This window comes from Callospermophilus lateralis, chromosome 13 (genome assembly GCF_048772815.1).
Source record: "Callospermophilus lateralis isolate mCalLat2 chromosome 13, mCalLat2.hap1, whole genome shotgun sequence".
Classification (NCBI taxonomy): domain Eukaryota; kingdom Metazoa; phylum Chordata; class Mammalia; order Rodentia; family Sciuridae; genus Callospermophilus; species Callospermophilus lateralis.
In genome coordinates, this window is record NC_135317.1 from 29,359,639 (window position 1) to 29,376,726 (window position 17,088).

Consider the following 17,088-nt stretch of genomic DNA (forward strand, 5'->3'; position numbering starts at 1 on the left):
AGCTACATCCCAGGTCTTTTTATTTTTAATTTTAAGACAAATTCTTGCTAAGTTGCTTAGGGCCTCACTAAGTTGCTGAGGCTGGCTTCAAACTTGCAATCTTCCTGCCTCAGCCTCATGAGTCTCTGGGATTACAGGCATGCACAACCACCCCATTCTTTTTAAATTTATTTTATTTTATTTATTCTAATTTGTTATATATGACAGCAGAATGCAGTTCAATTCATATTACATAAATAGAGCACAACTTTTCATGTCTTTGGTTGTACACAAAGTAGAGTCTACACCATTCATGTTTTCACACATGTACTTAGGGTAATGATGTCTGTCTCATTCCACCGTTTTTCCTACCCCCATGCCCCTCCCTTCTCCTCCCTATCTGAAGTTCATTTATTCCTCCTAGGCTCTCCCTCCCACCCCTGCATTCCCATTATGAATCAGCATCCTTATATTACAGAAAACATTTGGCATTTGTTTTTTGGGGATTGGCTAACTTCACTTAGCATGATATTCTCCAGCTCTATCCATTTACCTGCAAATGCCATGATTTTTTTCTTTTAATGAAGAGTAATATTCCACTGTGTATATTCACCACATTTTCTTTATCCATTCATCCACTGAAGGGCATCTAGGTTGGTTCCACAGTTTAGCTATTGTGACTTGAGCTGCTATAAACATTGATGTGGCTGTGTCCCTGTAGTATGCTGTTTAACATTCTTCAAGATAATCAACAAACCACTAATCCCATCAAGTAAAAAAAAATCTGATGTTTACTCTGCTGTGGTGTTACTTGAATATAAATAGCCAAAGTACTTCTAGTTGCCACTTCTGAAGTAGGGAGTTCTTGGATAGGATGCTGCTTGACCAGCCCAGGATGGTGTAGTATCATTTAGCAAAGTTCACCAATCGTAGTTTTCTTGACCTCCTAGATCAAGATGTAGAACCTTAGGAGCACCCACAGAAAGCTCCCTGAAGCCCTTTGGTACCCCAAAGATAATCATTATTCTGACTCCTATCAAGATAGATTAGTTTTGAATTCTTTGAATCCCATATATAAGGAGTCATATTTATGTTAAAGTGGCTCATTTGTTCCCAGTGCTGTGTAGTATTCCCTTATATGAATCTTTGATACCCATTCTTTAGTTGATGGACATATGGCTAAAATAAAGTGGCTAAAAACATTCTTGTGCATGTGTTTGGTGGATTGAGTGTAAGTTATCAATTAGGTAACTCTCTGCAATTGAAATTTATATGGAGATTATAATATGCTTGATGATTTTTTTTTGTACTGTGTATCGAACCCAGAGGCACTTAGTCACTGAGCACCAGCCCCAGCACCTTTTGCCATACGATTTATTATTTATTTATTTATTTATTTAATCATACATGACAGCAGAATCCAGCACCTTTTTATATTTTATTTAGAGACAGGGTCTTGATGAGTTGCTTAGGGCCTCCCTATGTTGCTGAGGCTGGCTCTGAACTTGCATTCCTCCTGCCTCAGCCTCCAAGCCACTGGGATTACAGGCATGTGCCATTGTGCCTGGTGCCTGATGATTTTAAAGCAAATTGAAGGTGATATAGAAAACCATTAACAAAAAATGAATTTAGTTTAGGAGGACTTGTATTTAGCCAATCCATGCTGATCCAAAACAGACCATGGCTTCTGTGCCCTTTGCTTACAATAAACATTCTCAGCCAGAAGTGTAGTTTCCTGAAAGCGGAGGTTCTCGTGGGGAAGCATGCTGTTTCTTCATGCCTCCTCTAAGAAGGGGTGGGAAAGGACCTTTTTGTTAATTCAGCAAATAGGTGTCATTTTCTAATTATAGATCCTAACTGTGAAAAAAAGGCATGAATTACTAAAAACACCGAGAATATAAAGTAGTTTTGGGGATCTCCTGAGTTGGAATAAGATTTTAAAATAACCATTTACGTACCTGTTCTCCTGTCATCTTGTGTTTTGTAGTGAAAACAATATTTGCTGCTGATTTACAATCCCTGAATTCTCTTATCAAAGTTTAATTCCACCCGTATCAACTGGAAGGTTTTCTAGAATGCTGTCTTCCTCTGAGAGCTTGCTAGAAGGAGAACCTGCTAACCTAGGACAATTGGTGGATTCTAGTAGAACAGGGCAGGTGAATTCAGACCACCATTGGGGGGATACTTTGTTGATTTAAAGTTTAGAAGAGACTGTATTTATGAAAGTAAAGAAATAGGTTAGCAGTTCCTTTGACAAAAATGGAAAAAAAATTCTAGGGACCCGTATCACACATATACAGCCAAGGTTTCTCTACCTTTTTCTAACACCTAACCATATTTTTGAACAACCCTAAGGGAGGGGAATCAGGCAGAGTGAACCAGTGTGACAGAAGCATTTACCCTAGGACCCAGCAATCCTGGTTTTGGGCATCTTTCTTGCAGAAGCAATGACACATGTAACAAAATAACATTCACACAGGCCATACTGAAGTTTTGTGTGCAGCACCAGAATGTTGAAAGCCACCAAGTGTCCATCAGCCAATAGGGACTGGATAAAAGATGTATGTCTACACTGGAATGCTATATAATATGTTGCTAAAAGAGAATGATGCAAATCCATGTTCTGATATGGAAAGATCTCTAGGTCCATTGCCAAATGAAAAAAAGCCAGGTGGAGAACAGTGTTTGTATAAGAAAGATGGGATATGAAAATATATGTGTGAGTTTGTTTGTATTTGCATCCAGAAATACTGGAAGGATAAATGTAAGAAACTCATAAAGGGACTGATTGGGAAGAGGTGTAGGGATGACGCCTCTGAGTGGACCTTTTTCTATTGTGTTGACCCTTGAATCATGCAAAAGCACCCACCCACCAACAAGGGCATCCTTTGACACTGATCCAAAGCAAATGGTGGAAACCAAAGTGGCTGAATGCAGGGTGGAGGGGTATAGCCACCCTCTCTGTTTCTCTTCTCAGAGGCTAAACCAGCGAGTTCCATCATTCAGTCAGAAAGTGCTCATTGAGTCCTGTGACATGCCAGGCACTATTTTAGGTGCTGTAAGTGGGAACGCTGAAGCCCAGGCCCCTTCTTGAAAGGGGCAAACGGATAGCAAACTAGTGATGAATGGCAGAGAAGACTCACGTGGCTGGAGCCCAAGGGGAGTGAGAGGAGCAAGGACACGCTGGGGTCAGCGGGGTGATTGCTGGTGTACTCCTATGTATTTGTGATGCATCTGTGAACAATATTGTCGCACATAGGATAATCAAGTGGTGTAAATTCTCACATTTGATCTTTAGCTATAGCAATCAGGATTTCAGTTTACCATAATACCATTATCACTTTAGATATGTTTCAAATCAAGAAAAAAAAAACCACAGCATAGTAGGTCAGTGTACCCCAACCTGTTGCCACTAAGTTGGCCAGAGACTAGAATTGAGTCAAATAAATAAAAGATTGATTTGATCTTCTTAGTTGGATTTTATGACAGCGAGAATATATTGAGGTTAATGTAGTCTATGTCATTTGTAACTACAACCATCGGTCATTATATGGATAAGACATGACTATGGCCAAAAATATTTTTTCTATTCAGGGAGTGAATGAACAAAAATAATACTTAAAATTTATTTTTTATAATTTGTTAGCTACAGAAAATTGAAAAAACAAACCCCATGTACATACAGATAAACTGCATGACCCTCACATTCCTCTTGTCCTTCATGACAGTTATTGTTTGAAAAGACCATGGAGATATTTTCACAGTAGATAGTGTCGGTATTTTAAACATATTTCTCCTGTGTTTATTATTCCGTTCTTTTATTGGCAAATTTCTCTTTCATAGTTTCTGAATCAGATGAAAGATTCTTACTGGTTATTTTCAAAAAGTTTCTATGATATGATGAAATAGTTTTTTAAAAGAGATTTTTCTCTGTCTCTTTGGGTTCAATTAAATTTTGGTGAAACTTAGGAAATAATGAGGGACCCAGATCAAAGGCAGTGGTCACAGCACTCCTTGTCTTCCCAGGTCTACAAGAACAGTGACGAAGTTTTGCTCGGGGAATGAAGGAGGAGAACTGGCCGGATGGGCAGACTTGGGAGTCTGAGATTTTTCCTTATGACTGATCCAAACTATAGTTCGAAGTGTTGTAGACCCAACATTTTCCTGGGAATTCCTACACTTGTGATCTAGTTGAGAAGGCACCAGAAATCAGATTAAACGGTTAAAGGAAAAAAAAAAAGCAGAGTAATTAAGGCTCTACTTCCATGGTCACTATAAATCCACTCTGCAGTATGATGAAGAGATGCTTGGGTGTCCCCACATCCCCTGTCATCCTGAGAAATATACAGAAAGGTGACCGTGGGGGCCTGTCATAGCATTTTCCTGTTCCCAGTTGCTTGTAGGACTTGATGCATGTCTTAGTTTTTTCACGGCAGTGACCAAAAGACCCGACAGGAACCATTAGAGGAGGAAAGACTTATTTGGGGCCTCGCAGTCTCAGAGGTCTTTAGTCCATAGATGGCTGACTCCATTCTTTTGGGCTTGAGGTGAGGCAGAACATGGCGGAAGAGAATGGTGGAGGAAAGTGGCTCAGGACTTGGCACCAGGAAGTGTGTGTGTGTGTGTGTGTGTGTGTGTGTGTGTGTGTGTGTGTATTTGGGGGGTGGGGAGTGGCAGTGTGTCTCTTTACTATAGACAAAATGTAAACAAACCCCAAAGCCTACCCCCAGTGACCCACCTCCTCTAGCCACATCCTACCACTTCAGTTACCACACAGTGAATCCCTATCTGGGGATTAATTCACTGCTTAGGTTAAGATGCCCGCAGCCCAATCACTTCACCTCTAAACCCTCTTGCATTGTCTTACACATAAGCTTTTGGGGGATACCTTATATCTAAACCATAACAATGCATCTTTGAGGAGTTTGGAATTTTATCAGATCTGTTCCCTTGGAATTGCAGGGTGAACTTAGGAACATGTGATCTTGGTTTCCTAGACTGGCCTTAGGGCATGTTGGATGACATCACTAAGCCTGGGCTGGTCCCCGGTGTGTGACCGTTCACATTCCATTAGCAGAGTGACCCATTCTTGCAAAAAGATGTTTGAGTTGCAGCTCTCAGCCAGGCAAACCTGCTTTTTTTTTCCCCCCCTCACCTGGAGTTGAGTTGAAGCTGGGGTCTGAAAACCACTTAAAACATCTCTCAAAACAATAATAAAGTGCACTGTCTCTTTTCTTCCTCTTCTTCCTGTGGTTGTTGGATGACTAAGGAACAAGTTAAATCGGACAATTTCTGGGCAGATATGTAGCACAGGTCTCAGCAGATGGGCTGTCCAGCCTTCCAGAAAGGATTCCCACGTGCAAAGAGCATGGACTTGAGCATTTCTAACATCCCGCAGACTGCTGGGGAGGACGGAGGCCCAGGAGGCGTACCAAATGACCTTGGGACTTTACCCAATCTCAGCACACGTGCCACTCTTTAAGAAGTTCAGCATTAGTGGCTCAGTCAGAAAAGGCAGAAAAAGCCATCAGATTCATCTTTAAATATGTTTTGTTGTATTTCATATTCTTTGAATCTGACCACTTACAAACCACTTATGGTTCAGAAGGCAGTTCTCCAAAGCAGAACCTCAGCTTCAACATCACGCACATTCTCTAACCGTTCTGGATTTCAGGAAGAGAATTATCAGCCCTAAATTCTGTGTTTGCATTGTGTGGAAATCTGATAAAAAGATTGCCAAGGAACATGATTTATCTATCACTCATAAAGTACTCAGAGTTCTGTGGAATTCCGTTCTGTGCAGAAGTTCAATGGTGGATATCTAATTGAAGGGTAAGGTAATGCAGTAGCATTTCTTCACTGACTCGGATAAACAAAATGAAAACTCTTGCTCATCTGGATATTTCTGTAGCAGCCCACTAGTTACAGACAGGCTCTACACATGAATTCAGGGATTTTTGCAGGTAATAAAAAATTTCTGATAACCCCCCAATTTTATTTTGGTGGTTAGTTTTTAATTCCAATCTTATTTTAAAAGAAACTTTTAACAAGCCTCAAAGCAGTACCATTTTGAACAGTGGTCACATTTTATATAGATTTGGCCCTGCAGTGTGGTGTTGTCCCTTATTACAGATAATGAGACAGAGGTTCAGGGAGGCTGAATGCAAGGTCGCTCACTGAGTCCTGGAGGTGGGGTTCAACTTTACCTCTCTGACTTAAGACCCACAGTCTCTCTTTTTTAAACTGCTGCCCACCTATTAGTGAAAGCCGATAGGAGGAGGCCAGAAAAGGGCTGAGAGAATCTTGAGTCATCACTCTTGAGTAACCAAGCATTGACAGATATTTGAGAGAGTTTGCCTCAGTTTCTTCATTTAAAAAATGAGTTTGAGTCGGGCCCAGTGGCACACTCCTATAATCCCAGTCACTCAGGAGGCTGAGGCAGGAGGATCACGAGTTCAAAGCCAGCTTCGGCAAAAGAGAGGTGCTAAACAACTCAGTGAGACCCTGTCTCTAGATAAAATACAAACAAGGGCTGGGGATGTGGCTCAGAAGTCGAGTACCCTGGTAACACCGTCTCCCCTACAAAATGAGTTTGTTAAGTTTTCCTATCTGGGGGGATATTGTAAATAGGAGATGAGATAATGGGTTTAAAAATATGTTGATAAATACAACCTGCACTAAATAGGCCATGGTTTACCCCTTTTTAAAGTCTGTATTCCTTGGGTATGCCCTGTGCCCAGGGAATGTGTCCATGCCTTCTGTGTTTTAGAGAGGTCACTGTGGTAACCACAGGGGATGTTCACACTAGTAGAGGGCTACCTCTGGTCTGGATAAGGAAGAGCTGTCAAAGCAACATGTTTCAAGGATTGTCAAGGCTGGAAGAACATTCATCTATCTAAGTTCTCTGGAATTTTCTAGCTAAAAGGCATAAGGGGTTTTGAGAATTTATTTTGTTTTTATTTATTTATTTATTGCTCTACTGGGGATTGGACCCAGGGGTACTCTAATACTGAGCTACATCCCCAGATCTTTTTTATTTTGAGATAGGGTCTTGCTAGGTTGCTGGGGCTGGCCTCGATCTTGCGATCCTTCTGCCTCAGCCCCCTGAGTTGCTGGGATTACAGATGTGCACCACTGTGCCTGAGTTGGAAACTCATTTTGAAGCAAACCCAGTACCAGGAGGTTGTTTTCCACCTTAAGATGAAGTGTTGGCTCCCTCGGCCCCTTGAAAAATTCACTCATTGCTGCATGAAGAGCTGCATGAAGGAGGGAGGAGATGCTGCTGCCTTTCAACATGGAGTCAACTTGCAGAGTTGGTGGTTGGGGGTCCATCCTCATTTCTTCTTGATAGTTGGGACTTGGGTAGCTGAAGAACTTTTGGGACCACATCCTAGGGCCTGTAGAGTGCAATTCTTCAATGCACGTCTAAATATTTCCTTCTCAGTTAAAAGGGAAACCATCCATTACATAGGTCTTCCTAAAGGACATTTATCACCGCGCAGCAGCTGAGAACATCAGCTGACAGGCTTCCTAGTGCCTGGGGTAGCGCCTTGTAGGGGTGACATATACATTGGTTGAATAAATGAACTTCAGAAGCATCTACAGAAACTAGGCTCAATTTGTGTAACCCCCCCATAAGTAGGATGATCTTTTGGTTGGTCTTTATGTTTTTATGCATTATGTTCTTCTTATTTTTTTTTTAGTGTATTTTTTTGAGAGAATTGTAAACTTACATGAAGTTGTAGCGAATGATACAGACAGATTCTTGGTCCCCTTTACTCATTTTCCCCCAATGGGTGACATCTTGCAGATATATAGTAAAGATTGCAACCAGGATATTGCCATCGGTATAGTCCACACCTGTTGTTCCTATGATGCATTGATTTTATTCCAGTATGTTTTTTTAAAAAGTGATTTTTAAATGGTGAAATATGAATGGGGATAATAAAAACTAGTCAGAGGTTTCTGGGTCAAAGGTAGAAGCAGAGCTTTCTGGGTCTCTGTTGGGACGAAGTTGGTTCCCAGCTGCAGAGGACAGGTGTGTTTGCAATGAGGGGTGAGGAGGAAGGCCCAGTGAGATGCGGGGAGGGACTTTCCCAGGGCGCCATGGGGCAGGGAGGTCCAACTGTCAGGCTTTTCCAGGACAGACCAGCCCTCTGACTTGTGCCCTTCCTGCTCATGGTCCCCCATAAACTCCCCACCCCAACCTGGGCTCCAGCCCGTGTGCTGGGGAAGCGTGGAGTAGTTTGGGCTCGCAGGAGCACTCAGTCTGATCTTGTTCCAGTCCCCGACCAGGCCCTCCCAGTTCTGAACCAGAATTTCTAGAATGTTTGAGAAAAATTAGTCTCTTTGTCATCCTTTTCTTTCCTGGGGTTGTTTTTTTTCTATTGGATTCAGGCAAGCAGATAATTAGGTGTTGGAGGGCTGGTGGTGCTTCTTTTATTCATTATTTAGCAGCCTCTTTCCAGTCCCAAATCTCCTCTGCCCCAGCAGCCCTCACAGCATCGTGCCTGGGAAAGGTGGGTAATTAATGCCCACAGAAAAGAAGCAGATTTCTCCATGGGGAGCAATTTCCAGGGCATGGGGACAGGCAGCTCCCCTGATAAAGAGGAAGTGGGGTGAGGAGAGGAGGGTGGGGTGCTGTCTGGGACATCCTGGGGCTCTTGAAGTTTGCTGCCTGCTGAGCCTAAAGGGGCCCTCCTGAATGGGAACATGGCCTTGTTTCTATTTAGGGAGTGAAAAGCCACCCAGCATCTTTGCACTCCTGAATTAAATCCAGTGTTCTAGGTTAGAAGGTAGTGGTTCCCCCATCCTCTCCTTTTCATGTAGACTTAGGAAAAAAAAATCTGGGTTTCTGCCTGTGTGGCTAACTCCTGGAGTTAACTCTTTCCTATGAACTTGGCCTTGTCTCAGGTCGTATTCACTGCTTCCGTTAGGGCATAACAGAGAAAGGGGACATTTGCATCATACACCCCTTCCTGGCTTGCCCTCCTCTGCCACAGACAGGGAAAATAAAAGACACGCCTTTCCCAGGAATTACTAATTCATAAGCACATAGCTGCATAACACATAGCATATGATGTGGGAAACCCTGAGAACTTATTTCCAGGAAAAGCTAATAGAATAAAAAGCTTTTGCAAAAGTGTTTATGGTATAATATTATTTCATAAGGTTTTCAAGAATGCAGCTTTAAAATTTGCACTTTCTGCAGGAAATAATGCTATCCTGTACTTGGAGAACAATTTAGTTGAAATGACCCTTTCAAGGGATTAGGGAAATGCACGTGGGATGTGAGTCTTTTGTCATTGTGTGTAATCACTTCTTTCAGAACATGGTTATTCCTGGCAGATTTTCTTTTTTCTTGTTTTGTTCTCCTGTTGTTGCTTTTTTGGCTTACTGGGTTTTTCTTATTAAGTATTGAAAATTTTCTTTAGAGCTTATTCTGATATTTATATAAATAAATGAATGCCGGAAAGAAAGGACAGTGATTTTTTTTTTTTTTTTTTTTTTTTGCTTGATTGTTTGAGATTTTTCTTGGGATCTGCAGATAATGTCTAAGTGATTCCAAATGTTCACGTATTGGTAAACAACTAGATAATTAGGTTTGTGAAATTGTCTCAAAATGCCCATAATTACATAAACATAGCCAGCCTAGAGGTCTACGTTTGCCTCCTGTGTTTCATAATGATTTTCTATAATGTTTTTGGAAACATGGACTTTCTATGTGGTACATATCGGGTTACCATTTCGAATTAAGGAAACTGTGCTATTTTTTTTCTTTGTGTGATAAATAAAAACTGGAAGAAGGATATGAAATTCAACTCTAATCCCACCACTCAGAAGAAAACTACTGTTGATTTTTTTTTTTTTTTTTTTGGTATATTTCTCTTGCTTTTTTGGACATAAATAGTTGACCCAATTATTTTTATATTATATATTGTTTCTTGAATTTATCCTAAGATGGTATATCTTGGGTATTTCCCCATATTGTAAATCTTTCTAGAAAATATCATATATGCCTTTATTTATTTATTTGGCACCAGAGATTGAACTCAGGGGCACTCCACCACTGAGCCACATCCCAGCCCTTTTTTGTATTTTATTTAGAGACAGGGTCTCACTGAGTTGCTCAGCACCTTGCTTTTTTTGCTGAGGCTGGCTTTGAACTTGTGATCCTCCTGTGTTTTGAAGCCCAGGAAACCCTGGCCTGAGGTGTGCTTCATGGCCCAAGGCACAGCACTTCTGTATTAAACAACGCCACGGATTAAACAGAGCCAGGGTGTGGGCAGAGGCTCTGCTCAGGAGGGTCTTGGTTGACTTGTCTGTTTTTGTTAGGGTATCATCTTCCTCTTTCCCTCCCTTTCTTCCGTCCTCACCACATGTTTTCCCCACGTATTATTTTTCTGCATTCCTATTTTTAGTTCTACTTTCTCATTTGCCAGTATCGATGGGCAGCTTGAGGCTGAGTGGCATTCTTTCATGACTCCTTCTCTCCCTGTGCACATGTTCTGCCCAGACAGCAGGACCCAGGCTTGTCTGGCTTTGGAAGTGAGAGTTAGCCACTGCTCTGGATGAGGGTGTCTGGGGACCAGAGGGAGAGGTTTCCGGTCTGGCTCTCTTTCATGACTTCTGGGCATGAGCCTCACGTGGACATCTGGGCTGTGAACGGTATCTCCTTCAAGATGGCAAACCTGTTTTTTAGGGGCCAGGGTGGGGCTGGCTTTGCATATTGGCTGACTATGGGAAATGTGTCCCGGGTCTTTCCTCCAGAGCTCCACAGCCAAAGCCTGAGGATTAGAATCCAGGAGCCACGCTGGCTGCCAAGGTCTCTTCAACTCATAGACTCCTGAGAATCAGGAAAGACAGGACTAGGCGCTGTGCCTCCCCATCCCCGCCCATCACCCCACCTGCGAAATGGATCTTGAGTTTCTTCCTTTCCTGCTTATCCAACAATAAGGAGATGCGTTGCATGTTGGAAAAGCTGTTTCTGAGCTCGACTGTGACTCCCCATTTTATTTTTTCATTCGCGATGCTGGGGAATCGAACCCAGGGTCTCACACATGCCAGGCAAATGCTCTACTGCTGAGCTATAATCCCTAGCCCTTGGGATTTCCTATTTAATCTGAAAAGTCTCTTTGCTTCTTATCCTCCTCCTTTGTCCAGTACACAGTAAACTGCGAGTCACTTTACCAAGATGTAAAGACATTTTCAGAGATAGATGACATGCCAGTCACACTGATCCCCATCGTCTCTCTGTTCATTCAGGATGAAATGTGTCACAGGCATTGATGGCTTAGGCCTGGTGTGCCCTGTGCATCTCTGCCTCCTCCTCCTCTTGCTGTGCTTTCCTTCCTGTGGTTCAAATATCACTCTGCTTCCTTCCACTGCAGTCTGCCCTTCTTCCTTCACAGAGGAAGGTCTCACGCAGCAGTGTTCTAGCCTGTCTCAAGGGACAGGCCTGTTTCTTATTCTTTCCTCTTCATTTGTCCCTAGTCCCAATTCCACTCTTTTCATTTCCTTCCTTCCTTCCTTCCTTCCGCCTTTATTGAACATCTTCTATGTTCAGGCTCTTTGCTTGAGGCTGAAAGTTCAGGGATGAGTGGCACCTGACCTTCCAGGAGCTCACGTTCCTTACCTGGGGAGTCAGGTCAGCACTGGGGTCGCCACAGTGAGCAGTCAGTGGAAACCAGAGGAGAGAGATTTTTTAAGTCTGGACCAGGGTCAGGAAAGCCATCCCCAGTGAGGTGATGCCCTTTCCATGACAGTTTTCCAGGTCAGTGTGGGAGAGGAGGGAGCAGGCCGTGCCATGAAGAAGGACCAGCAAATGCAAAGGCCAAAGGCCCGGACAGTGTGGCGCGTTGGTGAGAGTGTGCTGCATGGATGCCGCGCAGGGATTGGGGAACAGAAGTCACTTGGAAAAAGTGGCCACCGCATGAAGGTCCTTGCATGTCACATAATAGCAACAATTAGCCCTCACATGGTCCTTATGCAAAGTACTATCCGAGCATTTCACGGATGTAATTCACTTATTCCCCAGAGCAACTCTAAGTGGTCGGAACCACTATGGTCTCCATTTTACAGATGAGAAAAACTGAGATGAGAGTGGCCAAGATTTGCATGAAGTCACCCAGCAGCAGGGGGTAGCCTCCAGCTAGAGAGTCTCTTCTGGGGCACCACGTAGCCCTCCTGAGCGCCTACTGTCCCTCCTGCTGCAGCTGCTGGAGTAGAGGAGCCACAGGAGGGCATGACGTCCTGGGGCAAAGAAGCTGAAGTTTATCAAGTAAGTTTTAGAGACAGATGAGGCTTGAGCTGCTTACAAGTCCCCTGCTATTTTTGTGGAGGAACCTGGTAGAATCTTTTAGAATCTTTCTCAGAGTTACATATACTGAAAAGGCAGAGCTGGAACCCTTTTTTAATTTAACTTAATTTTTTTGCAGTTTTGGGGCTCAAACCCAGGGCCTTGCCCATCCTAATTGAGCGCTTTGCCACTGAGCTACCTCCCTAGCCCCTGGAACCTGTTTTTAAGCCCTCTTAGTGTAAAGCATTGCATGCCCCAGGTGCTGACGGAACTGAATGTTTGAACTGAAGAATAACCACATTTATGTACTTGAGTCCCTTTGGACTTTCCTTTCACTCTTGGGTCCCGCGGGAGGATGGTGGTTCTGCTAATAGCCTTTGGAAAATTGTTCAAAGAGAATGAGGGAGAGGCAGCCAGAGACACTGTCTCTAACTGTACCTCTTCCTTGTGGGCATTCTTTCAAACCATATCTTTATTGTGGTAAGATACACGGCACGAACTGTACCATGGTGACATGGTGACTGTTTTCCCATGTTGGGTTCAGTGCCATTGTGCACACTGACATTGTTTTGCAACCTTTACCACCATCCACCTTTCAAACTCTTTTCATCTTGCAAAACTGAAACTCTGCACCCATTAAGCAATGACTCCCCATCTCTGCTCTCCCTTGCCCCTGGCAACCACTATTCCGCTTCTGTCTTTGGGTTTGCCTACTCTAAGGATCTCATGTCTTTTGTGACATGCTCATTTCACTTAGCATAAGGTCCTCATGCTTGGTTCATTTTTGCAGCATGTGTCAGAATTGCCTTTCCTTTTTAGGGCCGGGTAATATTCTATTGTGTCTGTCCCACATTTTGTTTATCCACTCCTCTGTCCATGGACACTTATCTTGCTTCTGCCTTTTGGCTATTGTGAATAATATTGTTGAGAACAAGAGTGCACAGATGTCTGAGTTCCTTTTTTCCAGTTCTTTCGGGTACTGTGAAGGGTTAGCCCTTCCTGGACCTGAGTTTGGGAACTGTAATTAGTTTGTTCATGGTTCCCTTTTCTTTTCTATTATGTCAGATGATTCATAATCTTAAAGAGGGATTTAAGGAGCCATGTGGTTTACACCTGGTCCTCTGTGCACCATGTATCAGATAGGAAGCGCAGTGGACACACTCCATGGCTGAGGTGGTGGCTCCCTGAGCTGTGGCAGGGTTTCAGGAGTTAAGCAGGAGGGAGTCACAGGCAAAGCAGTGCTGCGGGAACACAGTGTAGGAGGGAGAGGTGACGGAATTCAGGAGTGTGTGCTTCATGGTGGTCCGTGAGGGAGTGCGAACAGTCTCGAGTGAATCTCCGATGTCTAGCTTGGGTGACCAGATGACCATGACCTTGGATGTCTGGCAGATAGGGGTGGTGCTGAGACACCACCCAGAGTGTGCATTTATTTTGGGGCTTCTCCAAAAAGGGGGAAGAAGCTCCTTGGGACCTACAGATCATCTGCAGGAGAAAGATCATTACAATACGGCTACATAATGGAGCTGGAAAATGAAATAAAGATACTGTATAATTAGTGTGAATGTGGATTCTTATTCAGAGAAGTTGGTTATATTTCTTGACAAAAATTCTTCTAAGCGTGTCAGGATATTTTAATTTTGGAAATCTGCGGTGAAGGTTAATATTTTCTTGGTTTGTTTCACAGAGACAGTTGAAACTAGGAGAACGACTTGGTATTCAATGTTATAAGTGTTCCTACCTATTTTTGTACCTACTTTGAACTTGGTTTGAGGTTAGTCACTACTGTCTTTTCCTGCCTTTTGTTGGCTGGTCTCATAGACTCCCGGCAGGCCTGCCAGTCCTGGTGCTGGGGCTCACCTCGTCCTCCACATTCTCTGAGCCAGGTCTCTGCACTGTAGGACTAGAGCAGGGCCGAGGTCAGAGGAGCAGGTGTTGTGGGAAAGCCAATGAGTTCACTTTCAGAACCTTGATCTTGGGGTGCAGGTGGACATCCAGGGGGAGGTGTGTAGATGGTTAGATGCAAAGGTGAAATGCTTAGGAATGACCCGAGGCTGGCCAACGAGGTGGAGTTATCCCCCAAGCTCAGGGGTGTGGGATTGCCAGAGAGAACACGAGTCACAAGAAGAGGAGAAGAACAAAGATGGAAGGCTGTCCTCTTCTTTGTCTGCTCCCAGGTGACAAAGTAGGTGATAGGCCAGGATTCAGGGATGGATGACCTGGAGCTTGGTCTCACGTACCATCTGCATATGCACAATGGCAGACTTCAGAGCAGGAAGATTGGGATTTTGGTGAACTGACTGGAAGACACAAGATGACGTGGGCAGCCACAAGAGCCAGAAAGAGGAGCACACAGGGAAGGCTGAGGAGGGTGGGCCAGAGTGTTAACATGGCAACTAGGACAGACGGGATGTCTGTCAACTTTCTGCTGCTATAACAAATACCTGAGACAATCAACTTATGAAGACAAAAGTTTTATTTGGGTTCATGGTTGTAGAAGTTCCAGTCCATGCTCAGGCAGACCTGTTACTTTTAGGCCTCTGGTAGGGATGCCAGATGGCAGTGATGGGGAGCATGTGTCAGGGCAAAATTGCTCATCTCATGACCAAGAAGCAAAAGACAGGAAGAGGAAGGAGCTAGGGGTTCCCCAATCCCCTTCAAGGTCATGTAGGCTCCACCTCTTGAAGGTTCACCATCTCCCACTAGTGTCACCCTGGGGACCAGCCCTTTATCATATAGACCTTTGGGGACACTTAAGGTCCATGCCACAGTGGTTGGTATTTTGGGAGTCAAGGGGTGGGAAGTCGAGGGAGGTGGGAGTGGTAACCTTCTAAATGCTAGAGGGGAGAACATGATCCACAAGTGTCCCTGCACTGGCTGCAGGGAGCCTCTGACCTTCGTCAGAATTCAAGATGAAATACTTCCAGCTTATCTCTTGAATTCCAGACATTGCCAGTCTGGACGTTATGCCTCCTGCCTGATATATTTTATATCCCTTTTTCTTACTCAAAGACCCTTTTCGGCAATTTAGGACACATTCTCAGGATGTCCATTATAATCACGAAGTCCATTTAGATGCCAGTGTGTGAGCACAGATACCTCTGGCCGTCTCTCCGGAGGCATTTCCTCGAAACTCCTGTTACCTTTCTGTAAACAATAAAATGGGTGAGCTTTTATTTTCTGGGATTCCAAACCCCAGGTTCCTTGAGGAGTCAGAGTTGGTGGGAATCTCCTGGGATCTTGAAACCTGGGTCACAGGTAACATGGATGGGTCACCCCAGAATCCTGGGAACTGTGGGCTCCAAATCCCTTGGGCCATGTGTGGGTTTAGCCATTTCCTCTTAGCTTCTCTCCTGGAACCTCTTTTACACCACTTCCTTGATAATCAGGGCTGCTGTGGATTGCAGCAGTTTCTGAGTTACTGCTGTCTTGTAAATGTGTCCCACAGACATTGGTGATGCACATAACAATAACTACAGTATATTGGTGCCTACTGTGTTTGGGGCACCATACCAAATGTTTGACATAGATTGTCTCTTTTAATTTTTTTTTTTTTGGTTGTAGTTGAATACAATACCTTTATTTTATTTATTTTTATGTGGTGCTGAGGATCGAACCCAGGGCCTCATATGTGCTAGGCGAACCCTCTACTGCTGAGCCACAACCCTTCTTATTTAATTTTTACATCAGCTTTATGAGATGAGTGGTATTAACTTCCTTTATGAATGAGGGTACTGTGACTCAGAAGAATTGAAGTCACCCTTTTTGAAGTCATTGACTCTGCAACATGAGCATGCAGAATCCCCTGCAGGGTGAGGGAACGCACTGCCAGCCCCACCCCCGGGAGGTCTGATTCAGTAGGTCCATGATGGAGCCCAGAAATTGTATTTCTAGCAAGTTCCCAGGTGCCGCTGCTCATGGTCCAGAAACCACACTGCAATCATGCTCTCGGTGATGGGGACTCCACCTGGGCTTACTCAACAGCTCATGGAGGGAAGCCTGCCCACTGCCCAGGATGGACTGAGGCCTTCTCGTGGAAGATTCAGGTCAGCAGCTCTTTTCTCTTTTAGCTGGATTCTGTACAGGTGCACGAAGGCAAAGGGCACCGTGAGGGTAGGAACTAAGGGACTGCGTTGTCTATGCAGAACTCTAAACGACAGAGAATCCACGAACGCTCTGCTTTGCTCCTTCACTCTGTGCCTGCGATTCTCTACAATGTCTGTGATAAGTACTCTGCTCCCTTCAAATGCCATGGCCGCTGAAGACAAGAGTCTGACACCCCCTCATTGATGGGGCTCTGGTGAGCTCACAGCCCAGGACCCGTCTTCTCCCTCTTGTCTCTTCCACATACATCTGGGCACGGGGTCAGCACTCAATCCACACCTGATTCGTAGTCCTTCCTCCTTCTTCTAGATTTTTAGGATAAAATAACCTGATTTTAAATACTAAGGGATGGACAAAATGCTTCAGAGCTGTGTATTTGGTAGGTACATTTACCAGCAAAAATGCCACTTGCTGTAGCAGGCAGGGTCTGCTGACACCATGTTGAATCGTCACACCAACTTGTGAGGTGGGTTCTGCCCTCCCATGTTACAGGTGAGGAAATGGAGCTCTTCTGACTTGGCCCCCCAATACAAGGCAGCTAGTCAGTGGGCAGAGCCAGGGTTCCCATGAGAGTCCATGCCCCTAACCAACAGGCTCTACAGCCTTTCAGGCAGTCCAGGGAGCTCAGGTTTTAAACAGGAGCTGGGCACCGTGTGGATCACTCACCATATTCAATAGCTAGTCAACACTGGTCCACTTAGGATGGCGGA

At 44.1% G+C, this 17,088-nt stretch overlaps 1 protein-coding gene and 1 pseudogene across 2 annotated transcripts in view; both read left to right on the forward strand.

Annotated features, from left to right (window-relative positions):
- The window catches only part of Camk1d (calcium/calmodulin dependent protein kinase ID), a 380,162-nt gene that overhangs the window by 84,533 nt on the left and 278,541 nt on the right, over positions 1-17,088 (forward strand). The gene's annotated exons all lie outside the window — the stretch shown is intronic.
- LOC143379744 (U6atac minor spliceosomal RNA) lies at positions 2,193-2,302 on the forward strand (annotated as a pseudogene).